The sequence below is a fragment of the Nyctibius grandis genome, chromosome 1 (genome assembly GCF_013368605.1).
Source record: "Nyctibius grandis isolate bNycGra1 chromosome 1, bNycGra1.pri, whole genome shotgun sequence".
Taxonomy (NCBI): domain Eukaryota; kingdom Metazoa; phylum Chordata; class Aves; order Nyctibiiformes; family Nyctibiidae; genus Nyctibius; species Nyctibius grandis.
In genome coordinates this window covers 61,835,984-61,857,800 of record NC_090658.1, presented here as the reverse complement: position 1 = coordinate 61,857,800, position 21,817 = coordinate 61,835,984, and the positions used below count along the sequence as shown (strand labels likewise).

General features: G+C 44.8%; 1 protein-coding gene across 5 annotated transcripts in view; it reads right to left on the bottom strand.

The window, feature by feature from the left end:
- PLAGL1 (PLAG1 like zinc finger 1) overlaps window positions 1–19,462 on the bottom strand; it is a 64,534-nt gene extending 45,072 nt beyond the window's left edge. For 2 of the 5 annotated variants that reach the window (XM_068401824.1, XM_068401844.1), the window contains exon 1: window positions 19,377–19,462. The gene's annotated coding sequence lies outside the window, so the exon portion shown is untranslated. Of the gene's footprint in view, window positions 1–12,175; window positions 12,300–19,376 lie in introns of those variants that run through there. The other 3 variants (XM_068401815.1, XM_068401833.1, XM_068401853.1) reach the window with 2 other exon arrangements.
- Between the last annotated feature and the right edge of the window lie 2,355 nt (window positions 19,463–21,817).

The following is a 21,817-nucleotide window of genomic DNA, read 5'->3' as shown; positions in this document are numbered from 1 at the left end:
TTTCTCTTTGTCCTCCTATACAGTCCTCTGATGAAGCAGTATTAGCAGCAGCAACCTCAGAGTGCCCAAGTCCAGCCCTTGGGAGGGCACAGAGACTACTGACCAAGAGGGAACACACCTGTGAGGGCACCCCAGTCACTGCAACCCAAGCCACTTGCAGAACAGAGCTGCAGGTGCACAAACACAAGGATCTGCTCCTCTTCTAGCAGTTGGTCAGGACGTTATCTCTGACAGGGTGAGGATAAGCATAGCAAGGTGTATTTGCAGAGGTAAGGGAGTGTAAGCAGAACTACAAGTTCCTTCATAAGCTGTGCCCGCTCTTCCCCAGTTACCCTCAACATGGGCCCAGAACCACCTGTCCTCCCAGCTGCAGAAAACCACCACCATAAATCCCTCTCCTGCTTCAAGGTCAGCCCTCTGATGCACGAGGGCACCTCTTGCGCAGTGTATTGCCCCCCGACCAAGGGGGCTCTCACACACGCAAAGTCATAGCAGCCACTTACCCTGTGCCAACCAAGCACAGTGCCTGGTGGTTTCTGGCCACATCAGCCACTTGCCAATCTAAACTTAGCTGGCTGGACAGTGGCCATGTTGGCCTCAGTTTAACAGCCCCATTGGCCAATCTTCTGTGTTTTTACTCCTTGTAAACCACATTGACCTTTATATGAAGTGTTGTAGGTACGCTGGCCAAACTTGCTCTGCTGTCCACACAGCCCAAAGAAGTTGTTTGTGGTTGCTCTTAAATACTGTCCTTTCTCACCAATGGATGGACAGAAGAGGCGGAGGAGCAGAGTGGGGGATGTTCCCCATACATGAAAACTTCAGCCCTGAAAAGTAATTTGAGGCAAAGCCTTCTGAGGTTCTTACAGGCTTTCAGGTATCAGGAAATCAGCTTATACATTTAGGTTGAACAGGACTTGACAGGCTAAGTATAATAGATGGTTAACAGTCTACAGACAGCAAAGCAGTGATTATAGGCACACTGGATGATGAAAAGTTCAATGCCTTGTGGTGGTGAAAAGGGGTTATGTGCTGGTTAGAGGAAGCAAGGATGGGTTCTGCACTGCCTATCGAGGAGAGGGACATGTTTCAGAGTACATTTGTGTAGGAGCCAGGATTTTAAGTTTTGTTTTTCTTAGTTGTTCCACCATTGCCACAGATTTACACACTATGCATTCTGCGTTTTAGAAGTGACTGTAGTGGGCACACTGCTGGCATGTGTGACTTGGGATGGGTACACATTGTGGTGGTGGGATTGCCCTGGGATGTCCAGGGTCGTCTGTGAGAAAGGCAATGCCTGTTACCCCTTCTGTTCTGATGCAGAGGACATTGGAGTAATGAAATCAACCAGTCAGTTTCCACGTATGGTTCACGAGGCCCTACATGAGAATCGGGGTTGCTGCTGCACCAGAGGAAAGGTGACTCCCACAAGGAAATGCACAGCAAGGGAAACCAGCCCACACAGGACCTCTGGGAATGTTCACAATGCACATAAGACACACGTAAAGGCTGCCAACAATACCCTTGATAACTACCTTGCTTACCAGCGATTTGCATTAAGAGGCAGCAACGGCTCCACTTTCCGCTCCTCCTGTGCCTGGAAAATACTATGATGACACCTGGCTAAGGTATCTGAATGCAGTTCTTGCCCAAAGTCCTGTAACCACTGCAGATCACTGCAGACTTCTAGTAGGATGACACAGTTTTACCAAGCAGCGCTTGCTTCGCTAGCCCTGAAGCTCATCTTCACTAGAGAACAAATTCCATGGCAAGGCAGGCCAGGAAATAACTCTGTGAGGGACTTTTGCAACATCTGCAACATAAGACTACAACTAGCGGTTCAAGATAGCTGTCCTGCATATAACACCACTGCATTCTCACATGGGTTCATGTGCCAGAGACCTTCCACTGACCTGACTCTCTTCCAGAAGAAGTACATCTACCTTCCCTGGCATCATGGCGTGGAAACCCAGAGGAAAAGCAGGCATCGATGTGGGAAGAGACGTAAGCAGCAGCAACAGCAAAACCATTCATACTGGCACACTGACACTGTGGGTGATACCCTTATGCTTGCATCATGATGCCATCTGTAGATGACAAGAGAATATGCTACCTGCAGAACAGACCTATGCAATGCAGAGACAAAGACCTGGATGATAGCTTTTGAATTATGAATCCATTGTGAGCAGAAACATGGCTGTTCTGAACCAGTCAGCATCTACTGCAGAACAGCCCTCAGAGGATATTACGGAATTCCTTACATTGCTTTCAGCACAAAAACAATGTCGAAAAGCAATGCCAATTGCCAGCACAGGCACAAGTCTTTCTAATGATCTGACATTACATGACTCAAAAACGCACCTTAGTTTCACGCTGTAGGCCAGAAAGATGCCTTAGTTAACCAGTCACCAGAAGACTCTCCTCCTGATGCTGTGAAGTCATCTGTCCACCTTACTCGTGCAGCTGAAAAGGGGATGCTGCTATACTTCAGATACTCTGAAGAATGTTGAGGACAACCTGTTTATACACAACAGCCCCACATAAAGATGACATTGCTATCTATGTACCTTTTATCACATTTTAACTGAGTAAAGGTAAAACACAAGTAAAAGCATTTTTTCAAGACATCTAAGGTAAATAATACAGTTGTGGATGTCTTTAAAATACACAACCAAAGACATGACAGGAAAACCACACTTAACCTACTTACACTGAGATTAAATCAGAAAGGACTCTCTCTTCTCCATTACAGAAATCGGTTGCCACGGTTGAACTTTCAACATACCTTATGCCTCAGGTTGCATCCATCTGAAGAAAACACCTTCAGGAGACAATGCATCCACAGCATTGGCATTAGCATTCCACTAGTGTCCCTACTTGTTCTCTTTTGGCTACCGCTAGCACTCGTGCTGGGCTAACTGCATTTCTGCTGACATAGTTTCTCTTCTCCCAAATTCATGAACAGGAAGGAAAATCATAATGATACAGAATTGATTTAAGTATTAATGCAGCACTAACAGGGGAAAAATTAATATGCAGGGCCAAATTCTCCATTCAGAGACACCTATGTATATTTTCTGAAGTTTGTACTAGTCCCACATGTGCATGCACAATCAGGATTTGGTACATGCTATGTACAACCCATCAAACATGTCCAACAGTGCAATTCCGTGCATTTTGTATCTACTACAGGTAGAGTCCCTCACTGGAGAAAACATTTAACGTGAAATTATAAACCACTTTATAGTGTATCACATAAAATAGCATATACTTGTACTTTTACAAAATTACATAATTTTTTCAAATAATGGAATTATTTTATAATTATAAAACAGGATAACTCCTTTGCCATTACAATGTTATTCTTTATTTACCGGATTCCTCATCTTTCCCCTGATTAAGCAAAGAATTTGAGCATCACAATGCATAAACACTTCTGTCCCAGCTCCAGAAATCTGGCTCACTGATACTGCAGAAGTTCTTCATATGGAAGTCTTATTTGTGAATGTAAACAATAATGAAAATCCAAAGTTATATACGGAACATGTCTCTTTTACAAAGGACTACGCAGTTGTAAAAGAATGGTGCACAAAAACATAAGGGAGACTGTGGGTGGAAAAAGTCATGCACTCAAAGATATGTTGCCTCTAATGTGTTTACTAAGAATATTTTGTACACCTTCAGGATATTGTTTTAAAGTGTGTATACACACAGACACACATATGTATATACACACTATACAAATGTATAAACTGGACCTGCTGCTGAAGGATGCTTTATAACTTTATATACATCTTTACAGATTAAGTGCCTTGGTATACAGGCGACCAAGAGCACTGTCAGTTTCCAGTGACTCCAAGAGGTCAGGCAATAAGACATCCTATTGACTTCAATAATTTTTTGATCATTGGCTATTATTTTGCCAAAGCTATACTGAGTATTAAATTTGCATACATAAAAAAGTCCTGCTTTTCCATTCCCTGCACCAACCAATCAATATTCTAACCTGGTTACGATAATCTCGACATGTAGCACCGTCAAATATGGTCCGCATGTGCACCTAATCTATCCAAGTTTATTTTCAGTTTTAAGAAAAAAAAAACAATTTTCATTAAAAGCAAATCCATTTTACATCCTGTGTCCTGATACCAGAAACACAAAGACTAACAAATCCCACTCCTTGTTTCTAAGCAAGTTTTTCCTGTTCTGAAATATGGCACTGTCTAGCATCACTGTTTTCCTAACCTTACATCACTTGATGTCAATCTCTTCTGGTCAGCAAAAGACCTATGGCAGACAATGCATCGAGTAGAAGTCTTCGCCCATCTACAGTGCCCTAACAAAAGAAGAAATGCTATTAAACAGTATTTCTAAAAAGTGATAGTGTCAAAAGGGAGACAAATCCCTAGGGAATGATACCAAAAGGCATCTCATGCCAGCCTGCCTTACTGAGGGCTGCTCTGTTGTTTGGCTTTGCAAAGAACTCAGCATTTTGATTGCAATCCAGCAAAGCATTTCTGCATTTCCCACGTCTTTCCACCACTGACTTGCAGGGAACCATTCATACATGTGAAGACAAGCCTACACTTCAGGATTTTGCTGGGTCAGGATTAAGCCACCACTCATCTTTCCGGATGCTTGTTTTGTTATGAGAATTGGTTAAAATAAGAAAAAAAAAAAAAATATCTTAAAAAGTGTGATTTTCAAAAAGCCTCAAGACCCAGGACCATTCCTAAAATGATTTGCATTCCACAGCAGCTGGCAAAATCATTTCCATTTCAATGAGCCTGTGGAGAGGACTCTGGTCTACTCCCTGAAACTCAGGACTGAACCAGCACAAAACAAACACCGAACCCACTTGTTAGAAGTCACGTGAAAAAGCACTTTTTCCTGTTCTCCCTCGATATCTTGGCTAAACTCTTTTCCTCACTTCAGGCCTGCACCCCAACACTCATTTCAGAGAGGGCACTGCCACTCCTCTCCACCGGACAGGCTGGTGGCAGGGAGATGTCCTTTCCCTTCCCTGCATCCTCTTCAGGCAGCCTTCTGCAGGGAGTGAACAAGTCTCCCGCGGCTTCAAAAAAGGTTTTACAAAAATCTTGGCTTTAATGCTCTCTCCTTTCACAAGCTCGCTACAAATAAAACGCATCAGCAGCTGCCACCTTCCCAAATGTGGTGAGCAAAACCCACAGAGCAGAGACAGAGGGACGGATGAGTTCCCGCACGGTGCAACGGCCACTCCCGTGACTGGGGAGGGGGATACACATTTAGCCAGCACTTAAGCAATGTCTGTAAATTTCAGGAAATCATAAAAACAGACTTGTCATCTGGAAGCCAACACCTTACCCCACGCATCTTGCTTAGATTATGGTAATCTAAAACCTCCCAGCCTCAGGTACTCAAATTTTGCACACACCTACAACATCACCCAGACACATCCAACAGCACTATTGCAATAATGTAATGCAGTGTGTAATGTTGCTGCTATATTATGTAAATATTAATATTCACATTATTTGGTCAAGTTTCACTTTCACTCTTTAGCAGCTTGAAATTTCAATGCTGTGAAATGACTACTTCACTTAGAAACTAGCAAAAGTAAGGAAGTTTTATCTGAAAAAGGATTTCAGGTTAAGAATATTGGTATTTTTACAGGTATTTTAGATGCACTATATGATCTTAATGATGATTTCAACGGGTTTAGCAGCTTTGTCTCTTGAGCTGCTTTGTAAAAGCTGGATATCTTTATACATAAATTATGTATCAAATCATAATTAATGCTTTTGCTTAATATGCACCACTGTTTGTTAACAGCATCTTGGCTACTACAAATGTTTTCTTTCCTCTGTCCACTCCTAAAGGCCTCAGACTTAGAGAATTGCTTGAGCTGTCTGAAGGAAGCAATGATAACACTAACACTTCCTCAAAACTCAAATAAAAGCATAAGCAAAGAGTTTTTACTAAGAACTTAATATTTGAGGTAGAGAGACAAGAGTAGCTGAATTGATGAGGGCTGGGTCAGGGACCAATTAAGCAATCTGGACGTCCATAAATCCATGGGCCCTGATGGGATGCACCCGCGGGTGCTGAGGGAGCTGGCGGAAGTCATTGCTAGGCCACTCTCCATCATCTTTGCTAAGTCGTGGGCAACGGGAGAGGTGCCTGAGGACTGGAGGAAAGCCAATGTCACTCCAGTCTTCAAAAAGGGCAAGAAGGAGGACCCGGGTAACTATAGACCGGTCAGCCTCACCTCCATCCCCAGAAAGGTGATGGAACAACTTGTTCTTGATGCTGTCTCTAGGCACATCAAGGATAGGGGGATCATTAGGGGCACTCAGCATGGATTCACCAAGGGGAAGTCATGCTCAACCAACTTGAGAGCCTTTTATGAGGATGTAACCTGGTGGATAGATGATGGTAAAGCTGTGGATGTGGTCTATCTCCATTTCAGTAAAGCGTTTGACACGGTTTCCCACAGCATCCTCGCAGCTAAACTGAGGAAGTGTGGTCTGGATGATCGGGTAGTGAGGAGGTGGATTGTGAACTGGCTGAAGGAAAGAAGCCAGAGAGTGGTGGTCAATGGGACAGAGTCCAGTTGGAGGCCTGTGTCTAGTGGAGTCCCTCAAGGGTCGGTACTGGGACCAGTTCTATTCAATATATTCAGTAATGACTTGGATGAGAGATTAGAGTGCGCTGTCAGCAAGTTCGCTGATGACACAAAACTGGGAGGAGTGGCTGATGTGCCGGAAGGCTGCGCAGCCATTCAGAGAGACCTGGACAGGCTGGAGAGTTGGGCGGGGAGAAATTTAATGAAATATAACAAGGCCAAGTGTAGAGTCCTGCATCTGGGCAAGAACAACCCCATGTACCAGTACAAGTTGGGGGCAGACCTGTTGGAGAGCAGCATAGGGGAAAGGGACCTGGGGGTCCTAGTGGACAACAGGATGACCATGAGCCAGCAGTGTGCCCTTGTGGCCAAGAAGGCCAATGGCATCCTGGGGTGTATTAGAAGGGGTGTGGTTAGCAGGTCGAGAGAGGTTCTCCTCCCCCTCTACTCTGCCCTGCTGAGGCCGCATCTGGAATATTGTGTCCAGTTCTGGGCCCCTCAGTTCAAGAAGGACAGGGAACTGCTAGAGAGAGTCCAGCGCAGAGCCACGAAGATGATTAAGGGAGTGGAACATCTCCCTTATGAGGAGAGGCTGAGGGAGCTGGGTCTCTTTAGCTTGGAGAAGAGGAGACTGAGGGGTGACCTCATTAATGTTTCTAAATATGTAAAGGGCAAGTGTCATGAGGATGGAGCCAGGCTCTTCTCAGTGACATCCCTTGACAGGACAAGGGGCAAGGGGTGCAAGCTGGAACACAGGAGGTTCCGCATAAATATGAGGAAAAACTTCTTTACGGTGAGGGTGACCGAACACTGGAACAGGCTGCCCAGAGAGGTTGTGGAGTCTCCTTCTCTGGAGACATTCAAAACCCGCCTGGACGCGTTCCTGTGTGATATGGTCTAGGCAATCCTGCCCCGGCAGGGGGATTGGACTAGATGATCTTTCGAGGTCCCTTCCAATCCCTAACATTCTGTGATTCTGTGATTCTGTGATTCTGTAATTGTTTAATTAATTATATTTTCAACAGTACTGCTAAGAATGCCTACGGTGCACAACTCTAAAAATATCCAAATCCACCAAATACTGCATACATGCCTGATTAATGAAAGCTACACACATTCCCAAATACTACTTAGCTGTTTCCTTATTTTTTCCTTTGATTATGAAGCCATATGATGATTCCAAAAATCCACAAATTGTGGCTTACCGGTTATTGCTGAATAAATGTAGATATAGATGCAGATTCAACAAAATAAATCACCATTCATACTCAGCACGGCAACCTCTTTCTCAGATAAAGGAGACAGAAAAAGTTGCTCCCCACTGTCAACTAAAGATCAGCTGAGCCTCTTGTTCTCCCAAACTGACAGCTTGCAACAGAGTTATAACTGGACTCCTGCCTTTCCAAGGTCTGGACTGGAAAACTTCTTGGCAACTGTATGGTACACAGACCTTCTTGGGATCCTGTGCCACTTCCTCCACGTTATTCAAACAAGAAGCCAAAAAATGTGGCATTACATGCACAGTCTTCGTGCTTGTTTAAAATGTTAGCCTTGCAATTTCATCCTGCACAGTTTCTCCAGCAAAACTGAAACTTGAATTAATTAAAGGAGACTGGCTCTTGTCTATACAAGCTGCTTTTTTCAGTGCAGGAGAATGCAAAAGGAATTATGAAATCAGAGTAACAAGGCCAACACTGACGGGCCCTGTAAAGACCAGTAAAGGAATAGTTCAGCCACTACCTCCACAGAATGAAAAAAAACACTTAAATATAAGTGACCATTAACTCCGTATCAATACTAAATTAGGAACTTAAAATTTATCGCACCACAGATTAATGAATGCAAAGTACAGGCAGGTATAAAATATACCTAGCATTTCAGCAGTTCGGCATTTGACCGCATGCCATTTTTTTCAGAGAAAATCTTGAAATCTGTTTAATTTCTTCAAGGGCTCTGTCAACAGATGCAAAGAATATAATTTCTTCATTTAAAAGTTATCCTGATATAGAAAAGCTTGTTACAATAACGTAGAAAAAATCCTGTGATCGCTAACCTTTCATTAAAAGTTCCCCAAGAGGTCATTTGTTCTTATTTCTCCACTCCATTGCATGACCTCTTCTACTCCAACTTTGACATTTGAAACATCCATTCAGTGCGGTTCAGTGAATTAATGAAAAATAACCCCAAACAACTCAGACGTTTGACATTTGCACCCCAAGTTACCAGAAGGTCATTTTAGTAATTTATAAAACCTACAAGACCATATTCTGTCAGATGTTCATATGGGATGTGAGGTCTGCAAGTGGAAGAACTCGGGGTTATCTAAAAGTGTCTGCCATCCAATACTTACATGGTTTCAGTCAGTAAACTATTGAAGTGTATTTTACTTGTTGCATCATGGCATTCTACTCTCCAACATCTACTACAATGTTAAAAAAAAAACAAAACTGATTTCTACTAAATGGTCACTGATAAAATGCTAACCAGATTTGCATTGGGAGAATCAGTATGATTCAAGAGTCAGTGCTCTGCTGGGACAAACTGAAGGCACTGGTCATACTTTTCACAAAGATGCTGTTTTAAGCTGTCCTGTAAACATCACAGATTCAACTTTTGAAGATCATCCTTGTCAAAATAAATTACTTTTAAATTATAATTTAATGCAATTTAAGATTCTGCAACCCAAATACGTTACTAGAAGTGTGGCAGCAACCTTAGCACCTAAGTAGATCCATGACATTTTTTGCTGTCAGATTGGAATGCAGAAAAACCCATAGTCATCTGGTTATAATTTTAAAAATTAAATTCATTTACTAATAAAGTGATCAGTGCAAATCACTGACCACAAAGACAATTCAGAGACTTATATAGTCTAAAAAAATCAGTGAATTTGACAAGAAAAAAAAATTCAAAGTAATATATCCTGATAATATTTTTACAGATCAAAAAAAGACACTCATTCAACAATATCTTCAAATATTTTGTGAACTATTTAACCAAGTTGGTTACAAAATACTGAAAATAACCTAATTTTCATACTCTGTTTTCCATTAGTTTAATAAGTCGATACTTATTTTTGTAACATCCTATTTGAAAATTACTTTAAACTGCTGATATTTTAAATGCTGATACAAGATGTTACAAAAAATTGACAATATTTTTTTTAAACAAAAACTGAGACCCACAACCCCTGCTCAACGGAGACACTTTGATGACCTCTAACATCCTCTCATACACTCTGTAACTCAGCATTTCATCTTTGCTAGGGGTCCAGAGACTGTAAATATTTGTCTGCGTGGGTGCTGAGGCCTGCAAAGACTGAAGTGTTCTGAGATTCAGGCTTTAACGTTGACACATCACTGCAACGACACGAACAACTTAAAGAAAAAAAATAGTTACACTCTTTTCTTTTAGAAAAGAAGGAAAACCAATTTAGTCTCCCATTTATCCTTGTTTTGTTTTCTTCCTTGCCTATCTCTCTGTTTTGGTCAGGGCAGCCTCTCTGCCCTGTAAATACAATACATGAAAACTAAATAAATACAGGAACCCAATAAATACATGAAAACTAAGATACATTTTGATTACTCAAAAACCTCCACATACCTTAGCAGACTCAGTGAAAAAACTGCATAGCAAATTCGTGCATTAAAAAGGGAAATGATTCCATCTATTACTCACACAAAGAATATTTTAAAGAGAAGAACAGCACGTAAATGTGTACAGGTCAAGTAAAGATTATTCCCAAGCGTGAAAATTATTCTTGTCACCGGCAGCTGTTATGCGAGAAGTAATAAGGTCCAGAAGCCTTGCTGGGCACGACCAGTGATAAGAATATCATTACGATCCATCTGCAACCTCCAAGAGACCCAAAATGCCTCTACAATCTCTTGTTCTAAGCAAAAGTGAAAGTCCAACGCCACAGGTTTCCAAACTAGGACATTGTGAGTGTCACCACAGCAGTAAGGAACTTTTCACAAACACCCCCCCGCCCCAAGGGGTTCACAGAAGGGAAAGCAGAGAATACTTTTCAGAACCACAGAATTTCAAGGTTGCGGATTTTACAGTGAACATGTGCTTGCTTTGCCCGCTTATTTACTTATTTTGTGGGGAAAGGAGTGTTAGGTTTGTAAAAACAAGTGAGTCATGAAAAAGTCAAAATATTTCCAGTAAAACTTATTTTTGTCTGAATACGCTGAGTTAACTGAAACCAAAACATTTTGCAGAAATGTATCGGTTTCACTGACTTTGCAATGAATCAGTGCTACAGGCTGTGTTACATTTCACTGAAATTCTAGGTTTCATCCTCCTTCATTTGGGATATAACAGCCCCCCCCCAACTGTGGAAATCCTCACCTGACACTTTTCTTACTTTCATTGGCACCTACCAATGAGGACCAACCACTGAGTGTTCTCTTTCCAGTGCTTGGCACAGGAATAAGGAAGGGCTATTTGGCTGCCAGGTTTACAAGAAGCAAATGATGCATTCACTTGGGGTACCGCATGTGCTAGTTTCCAAATTTCTCTTCCGACGAAAAAGGAAGGAGTGGTTTTATCGTAGTGCATTTGGTGATGGAACAGATCATCCTGAGTGCCATTACACAGCACATGCAGGACAATCAGGGCATCGGGGCCAGCCAACATAGATTCATGAAAGGCAGGTCCTGCTCGATCAACCTGGTCTCCTTCTATGACCAAGTGACCCGCTTAGTAGATGAGGGCAGGGCTGTGGATGTAGTCTATCTAGACTTCAGTAAGGCATTCGACACTGTCTCCCACAGCATCCTCCTAGACAAACTGGCTGCCCGGGGCTTGGATGGGTGGACTCTTAAATGGGTTAAAAACTGGCTGGATGGCCGAGCCCAGAGAGTGGTGGTGAATGGGGCAAAGTCCAACTGGCGGCCAGTCACTAGCGGTGTTCCCTAGGGCTCAGTTCTGGGGCCGGTGCTGTTCAATATCTTTATAGATGATCTAGACGTAGGGATTGAGTGCACCCTCAGCAAATTTGCAGATGACACCAAGCTGGGTGGCAGTGTCGATCTGCTGGAGGGTAGGAAGGCCTTACAGAGGGATCTGGACAGGTTAGATAGATGGGCCGAGACCAACGGCATGAGGTTCAACAAGAACAAGTGCCGGGTCTCACACTTTGGCCACAACAACCCGAGGCAGCGCTACAGGCTGGGGGAAGAGTGTTTAGAAAGCAGCCCGGCGGAAAGAGCCCTGGGGGTGCTGATCGACAGCCGGCTAAACATGAGCCAGCAGTGTGCCCAGGTGGCCAAGAAGGCCAATGGCATCCTGGCCTCTATTAGGAATAGTGTAGCCAGCTGGTCTAGGGAAGTGATCGTCCCTCTGTACTCAGCACTGGTGAGGCCGCACCTTGAATACTGTGTCCAGTTCTGGGCCCCGCACTTCAAGAAAGATGTTGAGGTGTTGGAGCGAGTCCAGAGGAGGGCGACCAAGCTGGTGAAGGGTCTGGAGGGTCTGACCTACGAGGAACGGCTGAGGGAGCTGGGCTTGTTTAGCCTGGAGAAGAGGAGGCTCAGAGGTGGCCTTATTGCAGTCTACACCTACCTGAAGGGAGGTTGTAGTGGAGTGGAAGTCGGCCTCTTCTCCCAGGCAACTAGCGATAGGACAAGAGGGCACAGCCTCAAGCTTCGCCAGGGGAGGTTCAGGTTAGACATTAGGAAGAACTTCTTTTCAGAAAGGGTCATTAGACATTGGAATGGGCTGCCCAGGGAGGTGGTGGAGTCACCATCTCTAGATGTGTTTAAGAAAAGACTGGACATGGCACTTAGTGCCATGGTCTAGTTGACATGGTGGTGTCAGGGCAACGGTTGGACTCGATGATCCCAGAGGTCTCTTCCAACCTGACTGATTCTGTGATTCATTCTGGCCAGCAGCCCCGGTCTTTTCTTGCATGAGCCCTGAGAATACAAAAAGGTAGTGTTTGAACAGGTAAATCACCTGATTTCAGCAGTCAAATCACCTGCTGCTGTTCCACTGTGAGAGGTAATAAGTCACTTGTTTAATTAATGTGAGTGATTGCTAAGATATCTAAGTGCAGTTGAAGCAGAAAAGAGTTACATTACTTCTTCTTAGCTTGTCTTAATTGCTTAAAAAGGGTATAATGCCTTTTACATGCTCAATGATGCAGGTGAGCCATGACTCCCACCAAGATACAAGAAAAAATCAGAAGCCAGAAGGCATTTTGGACCACATATGTAGAGGTTTTTTGCTTTCTACAACATTACAAAGGTTGCCTCTCTGCACAGAAAGTTGAGCTGGTTGCTAAGACTAAATGAAAACTGAATTAAAATAAAACTTCTTATGCTGACAAAACAAATCTCTGGGTTTTTTTACGCTGTTCCTCCATCTAAGAGTTTCTCTTTTGTTTCTTCAATTCAACTTCAGTTATGTTTTTAGTAACTTCTTTCCTTTAGCTAATACTTTCTGGTATTTAATTATCTTTCCTTAGCCTTTCACTTACCACGTCTTTCCAGATCTTTGTTCAACATTGTCGCTTCCCTTCCTTTCATACTCCCCTTGGTTCTTCACATGCTGCATCTGTGGCATGACTCTCGAAATAATTCCACCTGACACAGAAGGAGCATCCACCTCCCTGGGGACAAAACACTTTTAACATGTACTTCATTGGTCTTTTCACTGTTTAGTATTGCAGGGCAATAAAATGATTAGATACTTGATATCTTCTCTGGACGTCAATCTGTCAAGGCACTGGCAAAGCAGGGTTTTAATGCTTTATAAATCACTTGTTTATTGCTCAGCCTTGCAGTACTTTTAATTGTAATCTTTAAAAAAGCCGTATTGGTTCTAACGTTACTTATTTCTGTAGGGCAGGACAAACCAATGCTGTTGACCATATTATATAGCTGTGGGGATTGAAATAACGTTCTAGTTGAAGTAAACTAACAAAATTGCAGTGACAGTTTATGACCAAAAAAGCACATGGGACTTTTGCTGTTGCAGTTTTCTCTGAAAGATATATATGATGCTCTTGCAGAAGATACCCTCGCTTATCCTCAAGCAACCCTCAACACCATTCATAGCAACAGAAACCTGGAAATAAGAGACCAAGTGAAGGAGCAAAGTATAATATTGCTCACTGCACCTCATCTGCTTGCTATTGTACAGGCTAGCACCCAGCAGATACCACTACTCTAATATTTTCCTAAGTGCAGTTCTATTACATGTCGTGAAGAAAAAGCAACGCACCTCTACACTGACTTTGTTACCTGTGCTGTGGTACAAGACTTGGAGCAAATGCTGTACCCTGTCTTTGTCTGCTCTAGGCATCAGATGGACTGCACGGGGGCACAGTGGCTACCTCTGCACCCTCTGTCTGTCTACACTACAGGCCTCTTTAGCCTACCTATACCACGCCCATGACTTGTATGCCCAATGCACATGGTTGACCACACTGGTGGCACCACCCTATGCACTCTACCAGCTGCTATTCCACATTTGCTGCAAATGCATTTCTTGCCACAGTTCTTCAGATGATTGTTTGTGAGGCAACGGCACCAGAACATTGACAGGGGGACAGTGCCTCCCAACAGGATGAACCCAGCAATGCTATTAATCTGTGGATGAATCTTGCCATTCTGGAGTAACTAGTGCTCCCGAACTGGCAGCACACAACTTTCCCCAACATGGTTAGCATCGCTGTGAAGACAAAGCATGGTGCCATCTGCACAATGAACGTGGTGAGCCATTCCAAGCGGGGTGTCTGGGTCATGCAGGTCATCTGCAACACCCCTTGGCACAAAGAATTGACATTTAGCACTGAAACAGCTCTATGGGTAACATGCAGGTTTGGGCAGCCACCAGCTGAACTACTTTAACCATGGGCACAAGTTCACAAGTTTCCCCATCAGGAGCCCCACTGCCCCATGCAAGACAAAAAGAATACTATCACTCTAGACACTCAAGAGATGACCATTCTCCTATTGTATCTCAACACACGAAAGAGACAACTCCCCTGCTTCTCCCCAGGATACACATAAAATAGGCAACAAAGAAGAATCCCAGGACAGACCCATTCCCACCTCCCTCAGAGTAGGGGAGGAGGAGACAATTGGGACAGGGAATCCATCTGCATTACACAGAGGACTGGCTCCCAGCAATTGGGCTGGGATGAACATCGGCACTTACTCTCTGATCCCTATGGGTCAGACAGAGCTGGGAGGTCTTTTTCCCCAGCACTTAATTGTTGGAGAGTCAGGACTAGGTGTCACTCACAGCAGACCATGATGATATTCCTGCGATACTCCCTACATCTTTTATACTCCAATAGCAGCACTTAAGAATAACAAGATGAAATGCACAGTTCTTCTGCACAGCTACTTTTTCAGGCTCTTCACTGATACAGACAAGATCTAGAGTTTTCATTTACATTTGTCCAATATCTTCAAGGATTTATTAGCAACTCAAACAGCCAAATCTTTCTATACTTGAAACTTGATGCTCTCCAGATGAAAAAATGACAACAAACAAGGATGTTGAATCACCAGCTCAGCATGACTGAGCTTACTTTAAACCCCTTTATGACCCACCACAAGGACCAGAAATGCACACTTCTCTGCATTTTATTCCCACTGCAGTTTTTCAGGGGTTTAAGCAAAGGAATATACAGTGTCAGTGTGTTCAGGGATGTCCTTTGAGAAATCATGGAAGCTGAATGGGAGAAAATGCTGGGAGGTAATCAGTGTGATCAAGTTATCTCTCCAACTCCTTCGAATGATAAATCAATGCCTTATGATACAATCTCTATTGTATCATCATTCCAGCTTGGAATTAAGAGTAGTTAATGCTATTTGGAAAGCTTAAATTTTGCCGTCTCAAGTTGTTTGTGAAACAGCTTCTCCTAAAATAGTGCTCTAGATGCAGGAAGGAGAAAGATAAAAGCAGATCTACTCTGTCCACCAAGACAGAATTAGTTTACGAAGGCATCCTTGATCCTGATTTAGCACTGCAACTCATGCCATTTTACAGAAGATCAATCAGTACAGGCAGAAAAAGCAAGAAAAAAGAGGAAATAGGAGAAGCATACGGACAAAGATCACTGGAAAGAACTGTCGCTTCCAGATCATCATGTCGGAGACATCTGGAACCCGAAAGGCTCTTTCACAGCAAATTCCAAATAGCCCATATTCAGAAGAATGCATGGAAGAAAGAGGTAAGTCAGCAAAAATGCAAAACTAGAAGCAAAATATTTATTTGATTATCCTCGGGATATGTGTGGAATTAAATTTTATGATCAACTTTCAAGATTTTCCCATACAGAACTCAAGTAGACTGACTTTCTTTCTGTCCTAACTCTTGTTATTTCCTGCTAGTTATCATAAAATAGCAGTATCCTTGGCATCATTTTAAGAGACTTCCTACTTCTTTCCACACACGCAAGAAAAGAACAAACGGTTCTTCTGGGTTTAGTGACAATTAAATGATGCGGCCAGTTGTACGGTGGCATGTGTTTAAGTAGAAGTGTGTGACTGCTGTTCCCTTAGCATTTGGAGCAGTCTCATTTTACTTTGTGCTTATCTTTGAAAACAGGAACATCTTAAAATAAAAACTCAGTGGAGCCAGTAGGGAACTAGTTGGTAACATGTAGTTTAAATATGTTCTGGTTCTGCAAACATCCTGTGAGCCAGATTGCTCTTACTGAAGAGGACTATTCCGGTTCGTAAAATTAGGTGTAATCCGGTTCGTAAAATTAGGTGTAATGTCAACTGCTCAAACACATGAAAAGTTATATCAAACACACAAAACTTGTCTCAAACACCAGCACAGACTGTCTTAAGTACAGTGTGTGTATTCACTTATGGGCAGGGTAGTGGTTGATGTTTTTGGTTTTTAATCATCAGCCTAGGAGTTTGAGGGAAAGGGGCAGCGGCTCAGGTCCCAGCCCCTGCAACACACTGTAGAATAAATGTGTCTCAACAGTCAGGGGGAAATTATCTTAAGCTGTTGCCTTTCCACCGAGTCCTGGCAGAAAGGCAGGCAGGGAGAGAAGAAATGCATGTGCTCACAGAGCTTCACAACAAAGAGATTCTCGCTGCAGAGCAGATTACGGCATTGAAAGGAAATAGAAGTTATTGTCTTTAGTTAAAGAGCATGAATCTGTGACCTGCTGGCTTATGTGTCTGCAAAATGAATGCAAAACAAGTGCCCATGTTAAAAGAAAGTCTACCTACAAGCAATGCACTCAAAATGGTTTAAGTCTTCATTTTTATCTTAAAAACTGAGCCATTTGAAATAAACTTGAAGATGCCAATCTAAGGCTTCAATCTGGTTAAACATGGAGAACTAACGACATGATTTAATAGCCCCTTCTGCCTTTAAGAAGTAATTATTTATTTTGTTGTGTTTATGTGCTTTCTTGTATCAAACTCTCCAAACCTCCCACTACTGTTCTCACTCTGATATGCAGATCCAGAGAAACTAGCACAGTCCTTCTGATCTTATTTCTAGCTTTTATTCCCACTCATCCCATCTTCTACTTCTTACACAAATAATTCTATTATCAGTTTACAGCATCTGCATGATCATGTCCTGTTTAAATGTCAGATGTACACCTTGAGAGCACTCAACAATTCAAAACGCGGTGGTGATCAGCCTATTGCACAGTTATACTATTCCAGGATCTATACCGGTTCCCATTAGATTTGCAAATGACATTTTGACTGCTTCGACTTACAGTGCAGGGCAAGCAAGTGTACACTGATGGCGGAAAATATACTGTGCATACAGGGGCACCACAGCAGCAAAACCACACAATATCAAATAATAATTACATGATTTGTCGCTGATCCTGTCACTGTACCTGTACTTCTGTTTAGCAGAACTACTCATGTTCCATCCAGAGCCACCTGCCCAGCAGAGCCCCATTTCATGTTGTACAGTATGACCACTCCGAATGCACAGAGGTGGAGCGGTGCTCTGCACTGCTTCTCCAAACCAACAACAGGGACCTGAAGGACCGATGAAGGGGAATTCCCAATGACAGCATCCATATTTCTCCCCAGAGAAGGGTCAGAGCAAAACAGAGGTGCTACACACGTTTGCTCAGTGAAGTACTGCAGACCTCAACAAGAAAAAGAGATGCTCTTGCCTTGCAAAACAAGTTGCCAAGTCAGGACAGGACCGCTTGGCGCTTTGTGCCGCTGCACGTGATTAGCTATCTCAGACTTAAACAGGAAGATTTTCGGCTAAGCATTGGGACAACCAAGAATCAGGTCACACGTGTTGATGTTAATTTTACAACTGCAACCCTGGGAGATGTGCAAGTGCTCAGATTGGGAACCTCTTGCTTCCTTGTTCTGTCAGAGGTGGATTTGCTAATCTTCTGGCAATAATGCCAAGCACATCCTCTCCTACTACTTCTTGGAAAAAGAATTTATCATTTGTATTTATTCATGAAGACCCTTGTCAACAAGGTGATATGAATAATCCTATATGTTGGATGAAGTGGACACACACGAATATGTATGTAGATATATCACGTACCCAAAAACATAGCTTTGGATTTTGTCCTATACAGTCCTTTATAAATTAAAAATATCAGCTGAGGAGAGAAGATTATATTAAAACTCACATTCTAAAGACAGCTACTACTTTGTGCCTTTCACCAACTACTTTAAATATCTTCTACAAAAGCAGTTAGCCTTATTGGCCCTCCTTTGTAAGGAGGAAAATACTTGCTATGCTCAAGTCACACAAGGAAAGCCACAACCCTCCAAGAAGAGTCTGGCTGTCCCGAATTCACCTTTCTAGAAAAAGAAACTGTCATTTGGCTATGGGACACAGACTTTTAGTAGGGAAATAAAAAAACATCTGAAAGTTAAATTTTAACAAAGTTATGTACTTTAACAAAAAATAAATCACGTAATGTGGTAAATCCCTCTTCCCCACAGAAAAAAAAAAAAAGTCATGGCTGCCGTAGGAGTCAGTGACAGCTCAAGACTTGACCGCAGCAAGCTGTCACCCTGCTGAAGAGGGATGAAAAGCTGATGCACACCGTGCTGCGGCCGCTGCTGTCGGCCGCGATTTTGACAGAGGCGTCGAGACCCGTTTGCGAGCGGCGGGCGCACATTCGGGCCCGCAGACACCTCCCCACGAGAGAACAAACCTCCCGGAGCGCGACCCGAGCTTCACGGCGGAGGAGTGCCCCCGCCGGACGCGCCTCAAGGCGCCGTCCGCTGACCCACGCTCTGCCGTGAAAGCCCCATGAGTGCCGTGGGGCTGAAGCGGGGCACGAAAGATCGATGAGGAGATGTTCCCCCCGCCCTTAGCCTCCGGTCCCGACGCCTTTCTGTTCCCGGAGGCAAGAGCGGCTGGAGTGGGCCCGGGTGCGTTAGCCCGTCCCGGGGCTCTGGTGCGAGGCTCGGCGGACGGACAAGCGGGAGAGGCTGCGCAGCGGCGGGGGGGGCTTGGGGAAAGTCGAAGGGGAGAAGGGAAAAATAAATAAACACAAAAGTCTCCCCCTGAAAGCGGACACATGTGGCGCAATTCGCTTTCCTGCGGCCGCGGGCGGCCCACCCGGCCCGCCAGTCCCGGTGCTCGGCGCTGCCGCCCGCCCGGCCCCCGCCCTTCAGCGCCCCACCGCCCGCTGGGCTCCCTCAGCGCTCCGCCGCCCCGCCCCTCAGCGCCCCCGCTCCCCGGCAGCGCTGCGGAGCGGCCGAGCACCCCCGGCCCGGCCCCGCACGCTGCCCCCGCTCACCTGCCGCCCCCGGTGCGGCGCGGCCCTGCTCACCTCATGGCCCAGCTCCGCGGGCGCCGCCCGCTCCCCCAGCGTCCCGCCGGGGAGCGCAGCGGCGGGGACGGCTCCTCCCGTCCCCACGGCGGTGCCCGGCCCCGGGGAGACGCCTGGCGGCGGGCGGGGCGGAGGAGGGCCGGGCTGAGGGGCGGGCGGGCCGCGTCCCGTCCCCTCCCCGCCACTCCGCTCTGGCGGGGCCGCGGCCGCTCGGCGGGACGGCCGACGGGGAAGGGTGCTCGGGGAGCGTTGGGAAGGGCCGGGCCGGGCCGGGCCGGGCCGGACCGGGCCGAGGGGAGCGCGGAGGCGGTCGGGCGGGGTGCAGCTCCGGCGCTGGTGCCCGAGGGCTTGCTCTGCAACGGCGCTGCCGGGAAACTTGTTAAAAACAAAGTGTGAGTATTCGGGCCGCCGACATTGCCACTGCTGTGCTGTGCGGAATTGTCCGTGCTTGTAAGGATCCACACAAACCCCCTCGCCTGCACTGGTGGTAGTTAATTACTTCCAAGGAAGGCGTCTCACGGCATCAAGTTTGCCGCTCTTGCTTCGTTACCTTGGGGTTTTGTGGCAGACTTGCACCCTGGCAGGCTGAGGGGCACAGAGAGGGAGGGTACACGTCGCCAGCTGGCTTTTCCCCTGAAGCCATGTTGCTTCTTGTCCTGTCACGGGTCATCCTTGTGGAAATGCTTCCACCTTCTCCATAACCACCATTTCAGTGCTGGAAAACCACCATCAGATCCAGCTGAGCCTTCTCGTCTCCGGTTCCTTCAGCCTCACTTCCTATGGCAAGTTCTCCGCATTTAACCGTCTCTGTGGCCCTCCATGGGACCCTCTCCAATTTTTCAGTGTCTCTCTTGGACTGGGGAATACCACAGCTGGGCTCAGTCCTCCAGGTGTGCACCAAGTGCCAAAGAGAGTGCAATAATGTCATCCCCTGATCCGTTGCGTATGCTCTTGCTGATGCAACCTGGGACAGGGTTTGTTTTCACAGCTGCAAGGGGCATTGCTGCCCAGCAGCTCAGCTTGCAGGCCACCAGGTCCCCCAAACCTGTTTCAGCAGCGCTACACCCCAGCCAAAATCCAGCCTGATATAGGGCCCTGCTTTTAGAGAAGGTTGGACCAGATGACATCTCCAGAGATCCCTTCCAACCAAGCTAGACCTTTCAGTGATCCTGTGATTCAGTGTGTTGCGTTTTGGGGAACTGTAGATAACGTATTATGTCAACTCTGTTTGAAACAAATGTATTTGATTGATTAATTATCATTAATGAAAATTATAATGGTTGGCCTGCTGGTATTTGCCCATTAAATAATCATCTTTTAGATGTACTCTGTAATCCGTCATACATATGAGTACTTTCTGACACGATCATCTTAAAAAAAAAGCTATGTTTAAAGTAGATATCATTTCAATTGCCAAAGCATGATTGAATCACGATTCCTACTGAGTCAGATTCCACTGTCAAGTCATTTTTAACAGTATATCTTGTCTCAGCAGTGGCTGCAAGATCCAGCTAGGACTCTGACAGATAAAAGTAGTCTTTCTGGGGCGGTTTCAAGCATTATTGCGGCAGCCTCTCAGACAGATTTTTTGCCAGAAATCGTGAACCCCATGGTGGTCAGCAGCATGGGATATGCCATTACCATGGCTAGCTACAGTTCACTGTCAAATTTATTAACTTAAACTGCCAGTGATAATGTGTGTATGCTAATATCATACATTGATAGCCAAGGCCTGGACAATCTGAGAGGGCCAAATAATACTGCAACACAGCAGCATCGCAGCTAGACCACTGCAATGTACTCCAGGCCATGTGTAGCTTCTGCTATGTACCAGTAAAGCAACTCTAGCAGTGAGGAACCACACTGAAGTAGTTTCAACATTTCCCTATGACAGATACTGTCCTACTGGTCTAAAGGTGTCTCCTGCAGGAGGGCAGGACAGGCATCTTCAAGGGCTGTTGCTGTATACTGCTGTATACTGCTCTTGTTAAGGTAATACAGCTTCTGTGGGTTTCCAGGGCTGTAGCCATTAAAGATGGATAAGGTGAGATTCATGTTTAACACATGCATGTAAGCAAGCGAACAAACTCTCATAGGTGTATTCTTCTTATCTGTTCTCTCCCCAGCTCTTTGAAACCCGTGATTCCTGCCAGCAGCAAACCAGACATGAATTTTAGTCTCAACAAAATGCTCCCAGTCTGTCAGCGTGCAATGGAGAAATGTGGAGAGTCCAGTTTGGTCCATCAGCATTCAAGAGGATTCCCAAACTGAATCAGGGCCAGGCCGTAAGTCTCAATGTCTTTCCCACTTCTCAAATGGGTGTTGAAGTAAACATGGAGCTGAACTGCTGAGCTGGTTGCTGGAGTAATGCTTTGACTCTTTGCAGAGAACAAAACAGATGGAAACCAGGTGGATACAGTCATATTGTAACCAGCTGCTTC